Here is an 8,062-nt window from a genome sequence, read left to right on the forward strand (position 1 = left end):
GAGTGCTTTCTAGTTATAATGTCAGGGTAATATTAATTATATTGGTAAATTGTCACATGCTGTTTGAGCTCACTGAGACGCTGACTCTGAAGATGGGATTGGCCTTCTCACTTCAGACTCAAGCCTATTATCTCAAAATGTGTTCTCCAAGACTTTTCCACATTCAAGCTGGCCCCTTGACCCTGTGACAAGGAGGAGACCAACAAAACAGCCTAAGAGTAAAGGCATTATGCAGTTTAGAACCGCTAAGGTGTAAATTAATTTCAACAGAGGGTATTACTGACTATAACAAAACAAGTTAATGGAATTATTTTCAGTTATTTAGATTTCATTTATTCTTAACCTAATCTGTTGTTTCCTTTTGTCCTTCCTATCTCCTCTGATTTATGTTCTTAGATTGACAAGTTTTTATTAACTTCCTTCAGTTATTTAGCTCTTAAAAAGAAAAGAGATGCAACCTCAAATCTATATGGAAACATAACTCTTTTTTTAGGCCACTAATTACCTATACAAAACGACATCTAAGCTGGTTCGGTAAAATCCTATTTGTTAAATGCCATTTTTTTTTTTAGTGTACTTTCATGGTGTTTTAAGATGTATTCATTTTGTTTGTCTACTTCTAAGGTGTTTTAGTTTAAAAATGATAAACCAACCACATTCTCAACAAAGACTATATAACTAAATATGTATATACAGTCAACATAAATTTATACTTCTAAAAGTTAATTTACTTGGTATCACACTAATTTTTTAGTAAACTCTCATACAAACTAAAAATGCTAAATTAACACCAAAATATTTCTTTCAGGCCAAAATAGTCTCTCTTTAATCTACAACATGGTTCCTGGTACTAAAATATATAAATTAATTTTAAGTACTTCTCTCCCTATCTCTCTCTCTCTCTCTCTTTCCTCCCTCTCTCTCCCTTCCTCTCTCTCTCACCACTGCTCTTCTGGGGCTCTACCAAACCTCTACTAAACCACCGCCCTTCTAGGGCTCATCTTCCCTCAGCCTCTACTAAACCTCGGGATCAACTTGTTCCATAGACTTCCCTCCCTTCTGGCTCACTGCATTTTTTTCCACTTTTCTCCCATCCCATTCCTTGTACTTTGTCTCCATCTACTGGCTGCTCACACCACGCTCTCACTGCAGGGTTTTCCTCGCCTCTCACTTGGCTTGAAATCACACATGTGTCGGAAACCCCTTTCCTTTCTCTGGACATAGGACGCTATTTCCAGAGATAGGAACACACACTACGTCCTGTCCAGGACAGGATCTCGCCTTTCCTCTCCCTGATGATCTAATTGCAGGATGCCACCTTCTGGGACTTGGAAATAACTTGAAAATAATAACTTGAACCTGAGCAACAAAAAAAGGGACACTGTTTTGATGCCTGGGTCTCCTCGCTCTCATTTTGTGTGACCGATGCCAAACCCCTTTTCCTCCTACTCCCTCCCCATCTCTCTTCCTCATCTGCTGCATTTTCCTTCCTGGACTCATGATCCTGCTTCTACTCCCTATGGAGAGAGGATTTTCTTTGTCTCCGAACTGCTTGGTTCTGTCTCTGCCTCCTACCCACTTGCTTTGTTCTTTCTCTATCTCCTCTTCACTCTGTACTTAATCTGTCACTATGAGAAACACCCACTCAAAGTCTTGGGGTCTCACATTGCCCTGGCCTTCAGGGTGGGAGACAGAGACTTGAACTCCCAGGGACCTGGAATGATGGGACAAGAGACACGAAGAATGACAGCAAGACAAAGAACTCTGATCAAGCTGCCAAAGTTTATTTTTCCACGGGGATTCTTATACGGGCTGAAGCGGGAAATTAGCTGGGGAGGAGGGAAGGTGTTGTCTCAATGGGTTAATGAATGTCCCTTAGGATGAGGGGACCTGGCGCCATGAGTCTGGTTGCAAGCTAAGGAAATTGGTGGTTGCTCAGGCTTATCTTGAATCATCGGAAAGGTTGCTTATCTTAGGGGGCAGGGAGGACTGATCAGCAAGTTCTCCGGAGGATGTTTGCCCTGGGGGGCAGGGAGGGCTGCCAGGCAGCATGGTCTCCCACATCTCCCCCTTTTCTGTTTATAAATAAAAGCCATGAGAATTAATAAGTTGGAGCCATGAAAATCATAACCCCTAGGGAGTTGCGCCTGTCTTAGGTTGGAATGATCATCCCCAGTTTACACACCCGTCATGGGATTAGGCAGCAGCTCAGGTGGCCCTCCTGTCTTAGGTGTTTTTTTGGGGGGAGTCACTCTCATACCCATTACTGACTGTCCAACTCAGCTCTCAGGGGGTGCGACTGAAAGTGTGGCCATAACATATCATTTCATCATGGGCTCCATCTTGCAGGTCCAGGCGATGATAATGTACCTGTATAGGCTTTGCTAATAGGGCATCTACTTGATTTTTCATCAGAGCAACAATTTTGTTGAAAAGATAGGGCCCCAGAGACAACACCAGGAGGAGAAAAATTACTGGTCCAAGAAGGAGGAGGAGGTAAGGGGCCCAGGAAGAGGCAGAGAATGAGAACCAGCTGTTTTGTTGTTCTCGTTCCTTTTTTCATTTTTTAAGCCCCTCTAGGACTTTTTTCATGCCTTCTTTAACCTCTCCTGTTTTACTAACATAAAAACAGCATTCCTCTTTGAGGGCGGCACATAGCCCTCCTTGTTGTAGGAAAAGTAAATCAAGTCCCCGTCTATTTTGGAGGACTACTTCAGAGAGGGAATCAAGGGAATTAGCAAGATCAGTTATTCCCTTTTGGAGGTCTCTGATGTCTTCATCAATGGTGGCATGGAGCTCTGAGTATCTGGAATTAGAAAGAACATAAGAGGTGATGCCTGTCCTGGCGCTTACCGCACTGAGACCAAGGAGAACGGAAATTGTGGATCTAAGGCCATTGATCAACCATACGGGGCCATCTGTTTTCCAAGAAATCTTATCCGCGTGGGGGGCGGGGATGTCAATGGCCATTAGGGAAAAGGTGGTGAGGGGCTAGCTCCCAATCCTGACCTGTCATGTCCTTGAGTAATGGGAATGGGTGATTTTCTACCCTGGGCATCCTTGCCGAGGCCTCTTCCTGGGAGGAATCGCTGATTAAGCATTTGTTTGGCAATAATTTCATTAGGACTCCACATAATAACATTCATTTGTGTAAGAATATCACGTCCCCAGAGGTTAACAGGCAATCCCAGGATTACAAAGGGAGCTACAGTGCCAGAGTTGCTTCCTCATCAGTCCAGGTTAGTGTTTGGGAGCTGACCTGAGGGTTGAAGGACTGACCAATTCCCTGTAAGTAAGTTGGTGTAGGAGGCTGTTAAGGGCCGGCTGAAGGCCAGTCCTTTTTGGAGGTTACTGTGGCATCAGCCCCAGAATCCAAGATTTCTAAGAAGGGCTTGCCATTTAGAAAAAGCTTAAGGGAGGGGCGATCATGGGAAATTTGTCGGACCCAATATTCATCAGAGGACCCAGGAGGTCCATCCTTTAAATCCTTTTTAAAGAAATTATTATTAACTTGTTTAAGGGGGAGCAGAATGAACTGTGCCAGGTGATCTCCAGGGGCAATGATCTGTATGTCGGCCTGGCCAGAGGCAAGTATTTTAAGCTCACCTGTAAAGTCACTATCTATAACCCCGGGGACCACGTGAAGTCCCTTAAGTGCGGAGCTAGCTCTTCCCAATATTAAGCCAAACATCTGAGAAGGCAAAGGGCCATGGACTCCTGTAGCTAGGATCTGGAGGCCTGTCTCAGGTGTTAGTACTGAGTAGGTGGAGGCACAGAGGTCCAATCCTGCACTGCCTGCTGTGGCATGCCAGAGGTCTGTAACAGGTTAGCGGGCATAGGATGGGGGTTGGGGGTTGCTATAGGGGGAATCTGAGCAGCTGGGGAGACAAACCGAATAGCCCCTGGGCCTGTCCTCTGAGTAGGGGCCTGGGGCCGGCCCCACTGGAATTTTCCCGACTGTTTAGGGGGTAAAGGTTGTCCTTGTATATTTATTTTAGACTTGCATTCAGAGGCCCAGTGTTTGCCTCTGAAGCAGCGCGGGCACAAAGAAGAGGGAGGACGGCGCTCAGAAGCAGGCACACGAGGAGCAGTACACTCTCTGAAAAAATGGCCAGGTTTGTTACAATTAAAACAAGTTTTGGAGGCGGCCAATGCCTACGCCTCTGAGGGCAGCTCCTATAGCGATCCCCATAGCATGGGAGGCAGATCTTTTGTAACTTCTTGTAACTCTCTCATTAAGTGGAGTTGCTCTTTTCATTTTGTTAGTGTCCTGCAGAGGTCTGAAAGTTTAGTAAGGGCCTCCCTTTGGGCGTTTTGTAGCAGAAGATCATTGGGGAGAAGTTCCTCTGTTAAAGCGGGAGCGCATATAGCAGAGGAATATGAAGGAGGAAAAAATGGCAGGGGCTGGGCAAGCAGGGTAGAAGCTCCTACCGGAGACTGGTCAGAGTTACGGTATTTGGTTGTCTCATCTTTTAAGGTGGCCTCCTCCTCAGGTGTTAGTTGAAAATCTTTTAAGGAGGGGTAGATCTGCTTAAAGGGGGCTGTTTTTAAATCTGAATTTTCTGTCTCTTTTTTGCAGAGGTTACTTTGGGCAGTGACTAGTTTTGGGGCATCCTCTGAGGTAGAGGCCTCCTGTGAGTCCCCATTGTCCTTGAGATCAATTATAATGGAGGGACACTTAGATGGAGGGTGGGAGTGTTCTTTAAGAACCTTTTCTCCTTCTTTTAAAAGACTCTTTAAGTCAGGGGAGTGATTATAAACCTTGAGAATATCATTAATCAAATTCCAGTATGAAAAGGCAGAGACTGGGACCTTTTCAGGCCCAAAGGTATTATAGTAATCTTGGAGGCAGTTACCAACGCGCATCCAGTGCTTCTCATCTATAGTTCCTTCTTGGGGGAACCAATTCTGATCAATAAAACTTGCCACCCATCAGGCTTCGGGTATATACCTAGATTGTTAAGTCCTGTAGTACTGCTCCCCACCTTGGTTCTCCACAACTAATATAGAAAATTGTTGAAAAGTAGGGGCAAACATTTGCACAAACAAACAAAATCCCCAGCTTATTATAAGCATGAATATGTGATGGAATTTCTTCCCAAGCAAGACTTTCCAACCATCATGAAATCACCCAAACTGAATTGCCAAAGTATTTTGCTTACATCCAAGAGGTGTACTTAAATCCAACAGAGGAGCTGAAAATCAAACTTAGTGTTTAGTTTTGGGGTGGGCTGGAAAATTCAACCACCATTTGAAAATTGTCTTAAAAAAAAAAAAGGACCACCAAAAATAGATTCACTAAATTTATTTTAAAAATCATAAAACGTTTCTTACAAAAGAGCATTACATTCTGCACACTGCTCTGAACAAATGCCAGGGACATGTGGACTATTACTTTCCTCCCTGTCCCACCCCCCAAATATTACAGTGACCACAAAGCAAGCAAAGTGTTCACAATAATTACATGGGAGGAATTTTTTTTAAAACACCAACAATGAACAAAAAATAAAATTCACTCACTCTGCTGCTGTTTCAAAATTTCAATGTTAGTTTTTGCATGCCCTCCCTGCCAACCCTGTTTGTAAGGAACTAAAACATTACATCTGGTGAACAGCAAAGATTTCACTACACCTCAAATGCAGAACACCTATGAAGCAGAGGAATGTTGGCTTTTTAAACAGAAGCAGATAAAAAAAAAAAAAGATGCAGGACTCTTTCAGTTCTTCACTAGTCTTAGAAAAACTTTCCAGAATACTGCTTCACACTATAAAAAAGAAAAAATATCTTGCATTAGAATCCTTCAACATCTGCATACTGCTTCACACTATTCTGCAGCAAATACTGTACATTCTGTATCTGGTCCTGTGTTCCTGTAATGGTAATCATAAAGATGCAGGACTCTTTCAGTTCTTCACTAGTCTTAGAAAAACTTTCCAGAATACTGCTTCACACTATAAAAAAGAAAAAATATCTTGCATTAGAATCCTTCAACATCTGCATACTGCTTCACACTATTCTGCAGCAAATACTGTACATTCTGTATCTGGTCCTGTGTTCCTGTAATGGTAATCATCCGATCTTTGGATCCTTCTAAAGGCTCATCAATTTGGATTGAAGCTCCAGACTCATGATGGATTTGTTTAATCTGCTGACCACCTTTGCCAATAATAGATCCAGCCAAATCTTTGGGAATAGTTACTTGTGTAGTAATAATAGGTCCGCCAAGATCACCGTATGAGCCATGACCCCCTACATAGGAATAATCATATCCAGAGCCACCCTGTGGTTCATAAGCCATCTGCCATTCTGATGGGCTCCATGTATCTATTGCAGAGTCCCAAGTTTTATCAGCACTGAACCCAACCATGCCATCATAGCGGTCTCCAGGCCTTCCTCTTCTGTCATAAGCCATTAGATCTCCTCCTCTAGGTGGTGGTGGTGGTGGAAGAGGAAGATTTCAAGCTCTGCTACCACCCCAGCCACCTCGACCAGGAGGGGGGGGTGGTGGTCCTCGATGAGGGCTCATGTCATCATAATCTCTTCTGGAGGGAGGCATGGGGCACCCACCCCAACCTGGAGGCATTCTGTCAAAGCCACCTCTTCCTCACATGGGAAATCCCACAGGACGTCCACGGTGGTCATCAAACATCATTGTAAAACCACTATAATTGTAGGTTTCATCATAAAAGTTGGGATCATAAGGTTGTGCATGACCTTTGATGGGAGACTCAGATATAAGATCAAGGATGATCTTTATGCACTCTACCACCCTATCCGGCTTTCCTCCAATGAGAACAACTCTGTCAGTGGAATGAGGGCAGCATTCTTGGAAAAGCTTGATTGTTGTCTGAGTGTTTTCTCTAAGTTCTTTGATTTTAGCACCTTTGACACCAATAATTCCTCCTGCCAGACTTTGATGAATCAACAGTCTCAACTCACAGTCAAAGTCACTTCCTTTATAGTGTTGGTAATTTAAGCATTCCACAACATCAGATTCGAGCGGAAGCTGGCTGGTTGCAGTGGGAGATGGCAACACAGACCCTCTTCCAAGGTAGGGATGATTTTCTTCAGAATCTCTCCAATTGTTTCAATATCCGCACTGATGCTCAGTATGCACTCGGGGCCACTGCTGTCTGGGACTGAAACACTGGCATTGTAGTCTGTACAGAGAGCCTTAATGTTCTTGCCTTCTTTTCCAATCACTGCCCCAGCATTCTTGCTCTGAAGCAGAATGCGCAATTCTACCATCTCATCAGTGTTTCTAGATCTTTTAAATGCTTGTTCCTCCTCCATGTCTTCTGCAGGGCGTTTACCAAATTCACCATTGGTTTCAGTGTTGGGGAAGGTTTCTTCTGGCTGTTCAGTTTCCATTTTCTTGTTTCAAATAGGCACACCAATAGGCCACAAAGCGAGTGGGAAACAGGCACGACTTAGACGTCTGTGCAGTGAAGAAACAGAGCCCCGGCCTGCAGGGTGGGAGACAGAGACTCGAACTCCCAGGGACCTGGAATGATGGGACAAGAGACACGAAGAATGACAGCAAGACGAAGCACTCTGATCAAGCTGCCAAAGTTTATTTTTCCATGGGGATTCTTATATGGGCTGAAGCGGGAAATTAGCTGGGGAAGGGAAAGGGAAGATGTTGTCTCAACAGGTTAATGAATGTCCCTTAGGGTGAGGGGACCTGGCACCATGAGTCTGGTTGCAGGCTAAGGAAATTGGTGGTTGCTCAGGCTTATCTTGAATCATCGGAAAGGTTGCTTATCTTAGGGGGCAGGGAGGACTGATCAGCAAGTTCTCTGGAGGCTACTTGCCCTGGGGGGCAGGGAGGGCTGCCAGGCAACGTGGTCTCCCACATCACATCTCTTGCTTCTCTTCTTAAATCCTTAAAACAACTAGGACTTTCAGATACAATCAGGCCAAAATGCCTGAAGTTCCTGTGAACCACTGCCTGGCCTGAGTACGAGTTAGATAATAACTCTTTGTTTGGCCAGACACTGGAATCTTAGAATTCAATATTTTGAGAGATTTAGAAAATTTCTGCCATTGTAAAGGCAAATGG

The 8,062-nt window shown here is 44.2% G+C and overlaps 1 pseudogene across 1 annotated transcript; it reads right to left on the reverse strand.

Moving 5' to 3' along the window:
• Positions 1 to 5,892: 5,892 nt before the first annotated feature.
• LOC103732514 lies at positions 5,893 to 7,453 on the reverse strand (annotated as a pseudogene). Its single transcript, XR_001872396.2, has one exon. The product of XR_001872396.2 is annotated as a heterogeneous nuclear ribonucleoprotein K pseudogene (transcript).
• Positions 7,454 to 8,062: the final 609 nt, after the last annotated feature.

Source organism: Nannospalax galili, unplaced genomic scaffold (genome assembly GCF_000622305.1).
Source record: "Nannospalax galili isolate Female #2095 unplaced genomic scaffold, S.galili_v1.0 scaffold175, whole genome shotgun sequence".
NCBI classification, from domain to species: domain Eukaryota; kingdom Metazoa; phylum Chordata; class Mammalia; order Rodentia; family Spalacidae; genus Nannospalax; species Nannospalax galili.